We start from the raw sequence: 12835 nt of genomic DNA on the forward strand, positions 1-12835 counted from the left end.
AGCTCGGGGGAGGGGAGGTGCGCGCACGTAGGCTGAAGGTAGGGGATGGAGGCACGTAAGGAAGGAGGCGGGGATGCGCGCGCGCGTTTGCCAGCGTGGCGTGTGAACCGGCGGAACGGTTCGGCCGGTGCGCCGTTTCTAAACACTTCCCTTCCCAAAAACCTAATAGCCCATCTCCCGTACAGGATCTGAAGAGGCGGGTTCGGAGACCTGCTCTCCCTTCAACCGTGTACGCGGTAGACGGGATGAACCCGCCGGTGGCAGCAGCAGCAATGGAACGCCTAGATGTGACAGCTAGGATTGGCAGACGCCCCACAAATATATGCGCAACCGTGTGGAGAGACGTGGGCTGAGCCCACGTCCGAGTCGGTAACAACCCATGATCTGATGTCTTAGATCGTGGTCCACCTGTAAATGACTCTTCGTTCCTGACCGACAAAAATAAGCGCATAGATGTAAGCTCAGCTCGTCGTGGCGGGCGGTGGAGGAGGAGGAGTGTGCGAGGGCCTCTTCTCTTCTCAAGTTCCAATAACACGTGGAAGAGAACCCCTTATAAGGAGGTCCAACTCCTCTTCAACTAGCAAGGTGGGACTAAACCTCCCACCACCCCTATTGCCATATTACCCACATGGGCCCTTAGAGATTTTCAGAAATTGTTAGATGGGCCCTAGGCCCACCGTAAGATTTCAACAATCCCCCACCAGATCTCAAGGGCCTATATTGTCCTTTGTTCCAAACACTATTTTGATATACCAGTATTTCAGTGGAAACCTGTTAAGGTTGATCTCCACCTAGAGCAATTAGCTATGCTCCTTCACAACTGAACAATGGACTATGTCTTGAATTCTCAGTTTAGCATAAAGAAGTTTCACCACATGTCTTACTAGTACTAGACAGCCAAAGGCTGACCCCTCGGGTGGAGCATATTAGTCACACTCCTGGCCTATTCATGAGCTTGCTAGAAATTAACCCAATCTCATAGACTGTGACCAGCAGTCGGGCTCATATAGGTGTGTTACTCCAAAGATCGCTCTGTAGGATAGCATCTTGCTTACATAAGGTTTGGAACACATTAAGACAATAGTCATCCTACCATACAGTATTGAGAGGATCGCATCTCCAACGGAGTGGGTTAGTAAAGTTACTCTCCTCAGTTCACCACTGGCTCGTCTTTTTAGGTCCTACATCACGGGATCTCCGATCACATAGGTTGGTTTACCACCATGTCAACTCATGTGGGTCTCATACCCATCTCCCTCGATGCATTGTCTATCACAACACATGATAGCCCTTTAGTAAAGGGATCTGTCAGATTCTTAGCCATTTGTACATAATCCAAAGCTATTACTCCGGAGTTTCTTAACTTTCTGCCAGCTTTTAATCTCATTCTTATGTATTTGCTGAACTTCATGTTGTCCTTTGAAGTCTTCACCTTGGCAATAACAGTCTAATTGTCATAGTTCATAAGGATAGCCGGAACCAGCTTCTCAACCAATGGCAAGTCCATCAAAAGATATTGAAGTCATTATGCCTCAACACTAGACGTGTCTAATGTTGTTCTACTTCCATTGTCGATCTCGTTAAGATCGTTTGCTTGCAAGACATCCAGGAAACAACACCACCTCCAAGAGTAAGCATATACCCACTTGTGTCCTTCATCTCAACAGCATCAAATATCCAATTCGCATCACTATACCCTTCAAGTACTGACGGGTATCCAGTATAGTGAAGTCCATAGTTCATAGCACCTTTTAGATAGCGTATAACTCTTTCAATAGCATACCAATGTACATCATCTGGTTTGGAAACAAACTGGCTCAGTTTGCTCACAGCAAATGCGACGTCAGGCCTCATTGCGCTCGCTAGGTGCATGAGTGAACCAATGATTTGAGAGAATCTCAATTAGTCATTAGCCGTGACTTTGAACTTTCGAATCAACATAGTAGAATCATATGGTGTTTTAGATGGTTTGCAGTCCGAATATCCAAAACGACTCAACATAATGGGATTGCAAAAGTGTTAATTCCACCCTCATCATTTCTCAGTAGTTTGATGTTCAAGATAATATCAGCCACACCAAGGTCTTTCATCTCAAAGTTCTGGTATAGAAACGACTTGACCTCCTAAATGACTTTGAGGTTGGATCTAAATATCAGTATGTCATCAACATACAAGCACAATATAACTCCTTCACCACCACCATGGCGATAGCATACATATTTGTCAGCTTCATTAATAACAAAGCCGACAGATGTCAGAGTTGTATTAAATTTCTCATGCCATTGCTTAGGTGCTTGTTTCAAGCCATATAAAGATTTCAGCAACCTACACACCTTTCCTTCCTGGCCATCTATCACAAAGCCATCTGGCTGTTGCGTGTAGATTTCCTCGTCTAACTCTTTGTTTAGGTAAGCCGTCTTAACACCCATCAGGTGGACGAGAAAACCATGCGGCCGCCAATGAGAGTAATACTACAATGGTGGTCAGTCTGGCCACAGGTGAACAAGTATCGAACAAATCTTCCTCTTCTTTATGGGCATAGCCCTTGGCCACAAGCCTAGCCTTGTACATTTCAATCGTACCGTCGGGTCTAAGCTTCTTTTTGAACACCCACTTACATCCCAATTGTTTACAACCATAGAGACGTTCAGTAATCTCCCATGTCTCGTTAGCCATGATGGAATCCGTCTCGCTACGGACCACATCCTTCCAGTAGTCAGCTTCTGGAGAGGCATACACTTCTAAAATAGAAGTGGGAGTATCATTCACGTGGTAATCATCACCAAAGGTCTTTGCAGTCCTTTGTCTCTTGCCCCTACCAAGGGTTTCCTCGTCATCCTCATTAGGATTCTTATCATGTGTGTGTTCATAATATTCCATAGGAATGGAACGCTTAGGAGTCTCCTCAGATTCCTGTCTAGAAGTGCTTTGCATATCTCTCATAGGAAAAATATCCTCGAAGAATATAGCATCCATAGACTCCATAATTGTACTGACCTTCTGGGCAGGTACCTTAGATTTCACTACTAGAAATCTATAGCAAACACTATTCTTAGCGGAGCCCAAATTAACACAGTCCATGGTCTTTGGTCCAAGCTTATGCTTTTTGGGGATCGGCAAATTGACTTTCGCCAAACAACCCCAAGTATGCAAGTACGAGAGTGTTGTCCTTCTCTTTGCCCATTTCTCATAGGAAGTGATCTCATTATCCTTTGTCAGAACTTTATTCAGGACATAACATGATGTCAATATAGCCTCCTTCCACCATGCCTTGAATAAACCAATGTATCTAACATGGCATTAACCAAATCAGTTAGAGTACGGTTTTTCCGCTCGGCAACCCCGTTTGACTAGGGCGAATAGAGAGGCGTCCTCTCATGAATAACACTGTGTTCACTACAAAAAGAATCAAAATCACTCGAGAAGTACTCTCCATCACGAATGATCGGACTCGTTTAATTTTCTTTTCTAGTTGATTCTCAACTTCTGCCTTATAGATTTTAAAGTAGTGTAGAGCCTCATCTTTAGTATTTAAGAATACACGTAGCAATATCTAGTGGAATCATCTATCAATGCCATGAAGTATTTCTTTTCACCTTTAGTCAACACACCATCCATCTCACAAAGATCAGAATGTATGAGTTCTAATGGCGCCAAGTGCCTCTCCTTCGTAGCCTTGTGAGGCTTGCGAGGTTGCTTAGCTTGCACACACAAAAGGCACTTAGAACCTTTGGCTAAAATGAAACTCGGGATTAGCTAGCTGTGTCATAACACCAAAACTTTGTGACAAAGACGTGAATGCCAAACTTCAGATTCATTAACACTTGAATGAATATTGTTAACGACTTTATTACAAAAATCTGCGAGGGAAGGTGGAACATCCCTCTGCACTCATAACCTTTTCCAACAAAGAGTCCATATTTCGTAACAACTAATTTATTAGACTCGAAGACCAACTTAAACACTTCTCTACATAGAAGGGAGCCACTAATGAGGTTCTTCTTGATGGCGGGGACATGCTGCACGTTCTTCAGCTGCACGATCCTTCCCGAAGTAAACTTCAGATCGACCGTGCCAACACCATGAACAAAAGCACTCATACCATTCCCCCATCAATACAGATCTGTGGCCTGCGACCTGGGAAGAAGAAAACAATGAAATCTCAGCACACACACATGAACACCTGCACCTGTGTGCACCCACCAATCGGTGGACTGAAACACTGAAAAAAAATAGTAAATAAATTACCGTACCGAGATGTACCATTCTCATTGTTGCCCACAATCATGTTGACAGACTTGATGTCCTGCCCTAGCTTCTTGTACTTGTTTGGGCACTTGTTGGCCCCAAAAATAATAATTAGAAAATGCGTTTTTTTGTTTCCGAGAGGCATGGACGTGCCTCTTGAGGAAGTAAAACCGTGCCTCTCGAGGAAGAAAAACCATGCGTGTCACGGAAAAAATACACATTTTCCGGCGGAATTCTTTTTGTTGCCGAAAAGCTAAGAAAGACCCTCATATACACTAATGTTGTACTTATACAACAATTATACATATTTTTATACATTATCAATGATATAGCAACTCATCATCATCATAATGGTATAATAACTCATCATCATTGTAGTGATATAATAACTCATCATCATTATCATAAGTTAACCACTACTAGCTGATTGTTATCATTAGGTAAATAACTTTCGAACACATGACAAGTACTATGACCTTGTCCTCTTGAAAGTGCAATCATGCCCTTAATCATATTTTGATGTTGATGACAACACATATGCTAGGGACTAATCATGTTTATCAAGTATATCTCAGGATTATGTCTCAAAGACCGTGTGCATGGATCATGACTAGGGACAAAAAGCATATAACTCAAGAATGGAGATACAAGATATTGACTTCATTTATGGTTTGTTCTTGAGTATAGGGATCCCGCACTATTAAGAGGGGGTCGTTGGATCTAGTGAAAAACTTGCTCAAAAGCCACTTTTTCTATACCTTGCCTTCGGACGTCTGGTGTTCTACGGGCGTCCGGTCCCTCTTGATTGCCCGGGCGTCCGGCCACTCCCGGACGTCCGGCCACTTCCAGATGTCCGGTGTTCCTTTACAGAAGCATTTTTACGGATGTCCGGAACTCTCCGGACGTCCGACACTTTCACAATAGAAGCATTTTTACGGACGTCCGGACTCTCCGGTCGTCCGTGCTCCGGATGTCCGGCCCAGCTCGGACGTCCATATCCTGTACACTGGGTTGTGGCTCACATTTTCACAGCGGCCGGTCGTCCGATGACTGTCGGACGTCTGAACCTATTTGTGCCTCCGGACGTCCGACGTTCTCCGGACGTCCGACCCATCCTGTACACTTATGTTTCTCCAAACGGTCACTTTTACCCACCACCTATATATATACCTTTCCCTTCCACGGGATAGGGTTGACCATTCACTTTGAGCCTATCAAGAACACTCCTCACTCTCTCTCTCATTCATCCACACCAAATCCTAGATTCCCAAGTGTTCTAGGAGCATTTGAGAGAAGTTCTCCAATCAAGTGATAGATCCACTCCTTCCCCTTCTTTGCACCAAAGGAATTCGTGACTTGAGCAAGTTTTGAGCTTTTCCCCATTGTTCTTGTTACTCTTGGAGGTTGGAGACTCCTAGGCGGTAGGAGTCATTCGGAGAGGAATCGAACTTTGTGATTACCCTCGGAAAAGTTTGTGAGGGTTTGGAGACCACCCCAAGGTCTACCACTAGTGGTTGAGAAACGCCTCCGTGGTGTTGTCTCAAAGGGAGAATAGGGTGAGCCTTCGTGGCGTTGGTGTGCCTTCGTGGTAACATCCACCTCTCTAACGGTGACTAGCTTCCCTCCAAGGAAGTGAACATCGGCATACATCCTCGTCTCCCGGAGTTGCGGTTATTCCTAACCCTAACTCTCTACTTGTGGTTACTTGTCTCTTTACACTTACGTACATTATATTGTGCTTGCCTACTTACGTGTTTGTGTTGTTTGCTTAGTACTTTATGCTCACGTGCAATTGTTAGGCTCATCTTCATATTCCGCATTATTGCCTAAAATTCCCAAGTAATAATTAAAATTTGTAATTGTACCTATTCACCCCCCCCTCTAGGTCCATCTCGATCCTTTCACCTCTCTCTTATGTAAAACAGAATAAAACAGAAAAAACCTCCATCTACATGATCAAGCATAGAGATCCACCGGTCACCAATTTGTGGCCTACACTCATTCACAATTTGCCTCCATCCTTGAATTTTGAGGCATCCATTTGGTTGATGTTCAGTCGTGTATGTATATTTGAAAATGTTCCTCAAAGGGCAAACAATTGTCATTAAGGATGGCAATGGGTCGGGTTTGGATCGGATTGAACAATATCAAATTCATATCCATGAAGACAGTCTTTGCCCGCCCATGAAAAATTCATGGGTGAAAAATTGTGTCCATGTCCAAACCTGATGGATATCTATACCCAATGGATATCCATTGGGTCCTCTTGAGACATATAAATAAGACATAAAACAATGTTAACACAAGCTCTTCGATTCTTCACCTCGTGTCGGGCTAGGCTTCACTTATGGTAAACATCAACTTATGGTAAATCAACGTCCACTAACAACCTAAGATCATTTAGTATTTTTCTAATAGATGAGAAAGACGAGGCATTTAACAAGGAGATAAAAATAAGGGAAGGGGCATTGGAGTATGTTACGAAGGGGATTGAATGCCAACTAATAAAAGTTACGATGAGGATTGTGTAATTTCTTTTGCATGTTTTAGATAACAAAGTATAAAATTGAAGTGGGACATGTGACTGTGGGGTAGGGATAGCAGATTTTTGCCCATTAAGTCATACTATCGGGTCGGGTTTGGGTATACCCAGGGGTACAAGATTATATCCATGCCCTACCCATGAGCAATCAGGTCGGATTTGGGTGCCGTCCATGCGCACAAAAGCATATTCAAACCATATCCATTCGGGTCGGATATCCATGGATATCCATGTCCATGGGTAAAATTGCCATCCTTATTTGTCATCTCATCTTCGACATCCATCAGCGGAGGCACAACAACATTTGGGAGCTTATGTTGACGAACACCATAGTAACATAGTTAGCAATGTAGATTACTTAAGATGAATGTATGAAAAGATGTACTAGTGATACAATAGTAAAAAAATCTTACGATGATATTTCTACGGATGTTAGCATCGTTCAACTTGTGGACTAGTGATATGTTTCTTGTAGTATTTTGGCCAGCTCCATAGAGGCTCTTAAAAGGCATAACATCATTAACAAAGGAGATAAGAGAATTCTTATCATCCCAAGTTAGTTCTGAGCCAGCAGTATAATAGTTCTCTTTTACTATCTTTCGTGTATTTCTTGAACATAGAAAATAAGTTGTTAGTTATAAATAAACAAGTTCAATAGGGGTGAATAACAACCATTTTTAAATAAGACTATATATTATTTAACAAATTTGTTTGACAAACTCACACGGAGGTGCAATTGGAATCATGTCCAGATCCACTCAAATGTCTTTATCATGTCGAGGATCAGTGACTGGATCATACCGAGAAATGCCAACATCGAATGTTGTTCTCGTACTCTCCTCAAATCCGTAAGCCTTGCATAATCCTCTCCAATTTGCACAACCAAAATATGTGTGACCTACTTCATTGCAGAGCTTAGCCTAAAAAATGAAACCATGTTTCATCTTAAGGTAAGCTTTCTTCGTATCCACTTTTACACGCCATCGAAACAGATATTCTCTAGGACATACCGTCTTGCATAATAGGGGATGCACTAGTCGATTATAAAAAAGGGGAATTACATAAAGCAAAAATCTTAGGACATGCTTAATTAAGAAGAAATATGTGCCGATTAAGTTATATACCATAAGATATTCGAAGGCCTTCTTAAGTGTGAGGGAGAAGCACCTATCATTTTCCAAGTAGGATTGTCACAGATACCCCCATCGTCGTAACAACCATTGCACTCAGGGATCCTATCATTGTCAGCAATTTGCCGTGTTCATAATTGAACGATTAAAAGTCTACAACAAATAAAAGAAAGTCAACACATAGATCATTATTCATCATGGGTTGACTTTCCGTCTGTCGAGTCTCCCTTAAACAACTCTCATCTCTCAAGTGGTCATGTATATGGTGCACACTCCCTCACTAGTATTTCGATTGTTGGTGATGGTCGCTTCTCCTTCTTCCTCGAGTGCATTAACAAATGGTCTAGCACAAGGAGAACAAGGAAAAGCGACCCCCAAGACAATTGTCGGGATCCTTCCCTCAAGAATTTCGATCTACACTAATAATAATAATGTTGGTGTATATATGGTAGACACTCCCTCACTAATATTTCGACCAACGGTGATGGTCGCTACTCCTCCTTTCCCTAGTGCATTCCCAAAAGGTCTAGCACAAGGAAAAGAAGGAGAAGTGACCCCCACGACAATAGTCGGGATCATTCCTCCAAGAACATCAATCTATCACATAGGGAGCCCCATCAGACTAAAAGTCAACCCTAAGCATCGATCAACTTTACATATTGTAGAATGTACATAAAACGAATGTACAATCATTTTTCGCTGCCTTGGCAGCATTATCATGCACGCCCTTAATGTACTCGGAGGTGTGTCTGTTACCGTACATCCATTGCCGGTTCATCTGCGTGCATTATATATAATTAAGTGTGTCAAAACTCATTACAGAACATCATGAATAGATAACTAAGTGACCAAATTAATAGAAGTTCATCATCACATTAAAACCAAAGTACATAGATAGTTCTCATCTTCAAGCTAAAATCATTACAGAACAACATAAAGCTCTGCAGAGCATCTAAATTAATTAAACCATACATTGAAACTATGCAAAACATTTCAATGCGAAAACAAATGCGATCATAATCGCAACCAAGGTAACAACTGATCCAACGGCATAATGATACCAAGCCTCGGTATGAATGTCATATTTTCTAATCTTTCTAATCTTCAAGCGCATTGCATCCATCTTGATCTTGTGATCATCGACGACATCCGCAACATGCAACTCCAATATCATCTTCTCCTCCTCAATTTTTCTTATTTTTCCTTCAAGAAATTGTTTTCTTCTTCAACTAAATTTAACCTCTCGACAATAGGGTCGGTTGGAATTTTCGGTTGAACAACCTCCTAGATAAATAAAATGAACCAATAGTTATGAAAAGATAATATATACCACAACCGAATCATAGACAGGACGAGGGCCGACGGGGGCGGATACCAAAACTATCGCACTATATAAGATGCAATAATAAAAGTAAGAAAATAATACAAGTATCTATCTAAACATACAAGTAAGAATATTTTTCCTTTCAGAAAGAAGATAAAAACAAGAGGCTCACCACGGTGGTGCCGGCGATGAGATCGGCGCGGGTGATCGACGGCGGTGAAGACGGGGACGGGGCGTGATGGATCGCTAAACCTAGACAAATATTAAGGAAAATGGAGCTTGGAGGTCGAGCTTGGAGAGGAGAAAGCTTAAGTAGTGTGGCTCGGACATTCCATTGAACACCTTGTGTGCATAGGAGGTGAGCTAGAGCACCACCAAGCCCTCTCCCCCTCGGCTGCCAGAAAAAACAGAGCAGTGTGCTCTGCTCTTACGCGAGGGGGTATATATAGGCACCTCATTGGTCCCGGTTGGTGGCGTGAAGCGAGACTAAAGGTCAGCCTTTGGTCCTGATTCGTGGCACCAACCGGGACCAATGGTGGTGGGCCAGGAGCGAGGCCCATTGGTCCCAGTTCGTCCCACCAACCGAGACCAAAAGGTCCAGACGAACCGGGACCAATGGCCCAGGTGGCCCGGCCGGCCCCCGGGGCTCACGAACCGGGTCCAATGCCACCATTGGTCCCGGTTCTGGACTGAACCGGGACTAATGGGCTGACCCGGCCTGGACCAATGCCCCCTTTTCTACTAGTGACTCATAACCCAGTGACAACCGAACGAAACCAACTAAAATGGTGTATATGGTCAGGAGATATATAAAAAGGCATAGTGGGCAATGTTCAGAACGCTGGTTACAACAGCATGGTAAGCGTGATTCCGCTGAAAGGTGTGCAAGTCATGAGGAGTAATAGTGTTTCTCATGTTGGCTAGTTAACCTATGCATAGTTTTTTCTTGTTCACAAGACGATCCCAAGTATATGGTGGGGTAAATAACCATTTTAGTTCAAACTAATATCTCAGCTCTTTTTTTGTGCGAGTCAAAGTTGCATCCTTTTTCTTGCCAAACTCATGATAGAGGAGGATACTAGACATGGCTTTGTTGCTCTTATTGCCATACTCAGTTATTCAAACTCTTTTTCTACCCAAAATTTTGAAGTCTTTTTTTTAGTACTTAGCTGATTCTGGCCATATTCTGTAAAAGCTGGGCTTGCTTATTTTAACCATAATCTTAGCCCAAAGATGGTGAAAGAGGAAACCTACAGGGAAGTTGCATCTCTCAAATTAACCATGGTTTTCTCTATTAGCGCAAGCCTGAAGAATTCGAAAAGATATTTGTTCTGGGGTGATAGTCTGGTTAGCGAAGTATATATGATCCTGCAATCTGCTTTCTTGTGGTAAACTTATTACGTGGTGAGAATTGCTGATATGGCAACACCACTTATCCAACAAATAGAGGAGACCACCAGATGTTAAGAAAGTGAAGGAAACTAAATCCAAGTCATCCATAGATCCTCACCCTAGGTAGATGAGATCATCACAATCAAAGATTTAGGAATCATAATTTGTAAGAATAATTCCTGGTTAACTAACTGAATTGATAATTCATAGTTTGCAAAAAGCAAAATGAAGCAAACAATAATTTCATGCCGTATAATAAGTTTGAGCTCTATTACTGGATCAAAATTATGGCTTGGTTCTGCACACTTTCATCTGTGAGCAGTTTTCCTTGGATACAATCTGAACATTATCAGGTCAATGTCATACTTGTTTCCTGCCCTAATTTGTAGAAGTGCATTTACGATAAAGGGTTTCCCCCGCTTTATATATAAAGGAAAGGTCCGATACAACGCGCCTGCCAGGGCCACGGCACAGAGATCCCAAAATGAAAGACAAGAAGGAAAAAAGAGAAATAAACGCCGACACCAGCAGATCAACGGAGAAAGGAAGCCCGGCAACCGCTGCACCCTCCGAAGAAGTACCACCACGCTCCCAGCACCCCGAAGCACCGTGTACCAACCAACACCTTCAGGAAGGGATGAGACGGCGTCGTCGTTGTTGCCCGAACAAGTTCTAGGGTTTTCCCCGGTACACGGGGGATGGTGGGGAAGGGATACACCCAATGCCCTTGAGGAAGGACCGACGAGGCCCTCAGGCGTCACCGCATCGGTGCCAGACAAGCAGATAGGGATTTCTCCTGATCCACGACCACCACCACCACCCCAGGCACTTCGAAATGCACCACCCCATCAGCTGCTCACCAGCTTGTGCCACCACGGTTACTGGACAACCCTCGCCGCCTCACTGGAGCTGCCAACATGAGACCTAGCGAGGGAAAGGCGACACCGGCCACGGGAGCGAGCACAACTCAACCGGAAGGACGGGACAGCCTCCACCGCCGCAACGTAGCCGACCGGACGCGGTGATGAGGACTTTCCGAGCCGCAATGGCCCTGCCGAGTCCACATTGACCTGGACAGTCCTGCCACCACGCTGCAGCTCCCCGATCGATGGAGTCCTCACCGCCCGCAGACAGCCGCCACGCCACCACCACCAAGAAGCGCTGCCGCGGAACGCCGAGCCATCGGCCCGCCCCAAATGGGCCCAAATCTGGGTTGGATGCGCGCCGCCAGCCACCAGCGCCACCGCCCCGCCCCACGGCCAACGGCCGCACCGTCGCATCAAGAGCACTTTGGCACGCAGCAGCAGCACCGCCGAGCCACACCAACACCGGCCGAAGCACACCGCAGCCAGCCATCACCGCCCGATAAGGGAAGACCGCGCGCGGGGAAGGGCTGGCCCGCCGACGCCAGCACCATGCGGGCGGGGCCCGACGGCGGCGGGGGGAGGGAAGAACGAGGAGGAGCGCGGAGGGGAGTCGGGGACGAGGCCCCGGTTGCCTCATTCGGGGAGGCAACGCGGGGGTTACGGGGGAGGGAGGGGTCGAGGTGGGGGCGGGGGAGCAGTGGGGGAGGGCAAGCGCCAGCGGGGGCCGGCGGCGGCAGCAGCAACGCGTGGCTGGGGAGCCGGCGGCGGCGCAGGGAAACCCTAGGGGAGTCACGGGTGCTCCGCTCCGATAATAGGGGAACTGAGGGTTCAGTTAGCTAGGAGTGCTGAGGATCAGCATATGCCCCTTCTCCTAGCCCCTAGCAGTGCATTTTCCTGTTGAGATGTACTCCCTTCATAAAGAAATATAAGAGTGTTTAGATCATTACTTTAGTAATCTAAAATCTCTTATATTTCTTTACAGAGGGAGTACTAGAGTGCACAGTACACTTCAGTAATCCAAACAACTATTCATATGTCTTTTTGGTTTCTTCTAGTATCCCATCTCATTAGTAAGACCAAGTAATAGTCTGTTTCAGCATCTGATAACCTGATGACCAACAAAGGAGCACAAAGAGAAATGGTGTAAATGGCCCAGAATTATATATAGAGAGATAGTGCAATATTCGAGACTGGAGTCAACTGATCAGCTCAGATATTTCAAGTAACACATACACATCACAATTTTTAGTTGCAGAAACCAAGAAAAAGAATTTTGGTTCGGCGGACAGACTGAGGACTTCTTAATCAGACATAGTACAAAGTTTCATTCCAA

The sequence above is a fragment of the Triticum aestivum genome, chromosome 4A (genome assembly GCF_018294505.1).
Source record: "Triticum aestivum cultivar Chinese Spring chromosome 4A, IWGSC CS RefSeq v2.1, whole genome shotgun sequence".
Classification (NCBI taxonomy): domain Eukaryota; kingdom Viridiplantae; phylum Streptophyta; class Magnoliopsida; order Poales; family Poaceae; genus Triticum; species Triticum aestivum.